Source organism: Penaeus monodon, chromosome 22 (genome assembly GCF_015228065.2).
Source record: "Penaeus monodon isolate SGIC_2016 chromosome 22, NSTDA_Pmon_1, whole genome shotgun sequence".
NCBI classification, from domain to species: Eukaryota; Metazoa; Arthropoda; class Malacostraca; order Decapoda; family Penaeidae; genus Penaeus; species Penaeus monodon.
The window spans coordinates 23,761,240-23,761,477 of record NC_051407.1 but is presented as its reverse complement, the minus strand read 5'-3'; the positions used below and the strand labels follow the sequence as shown (position 1 = coordinate 23,761,477).

At 35.7% G+C, this 238-nt stretch overlaps 1 protein-coding gene across 3 annotated transcripts in view; it reads left to right on the top strand.

Annotated features, from left to right (window-relative positions):
- The window catches only part of LOC119587031 (pleckstrin homology domain-containing family F member 2-like), a gene marked incomplete at its 3' end in the record, with an annotated part of 20,882 nt that overhangs the window by 5,264 nt on the left and 15,380 nt on the right, over window positions 1–238 (top strand).

The window sequence follows — 238 nt, the reverse complement described above, 5'->3', positions numbered from 1 at the left end:
TTGCTTCATAGTTATGTATTTAAGAAAGGGTTTCAGAGTAGTTTTTAATTCAGCAGTTGAGCTATTGCATTGTTTGCTTTTGATACCTTTAATAGATTGTGTTTGAAAAGTAATATCAGGATGATGGACCATATCCTAATAAACAAGAATACTGAGAACATGAACCACCAACTGTGTGAGTCAGTGTCATATCTCTTATCATGGTAGTGGGAGGTGAATAGCTGTCACCACCTATTCC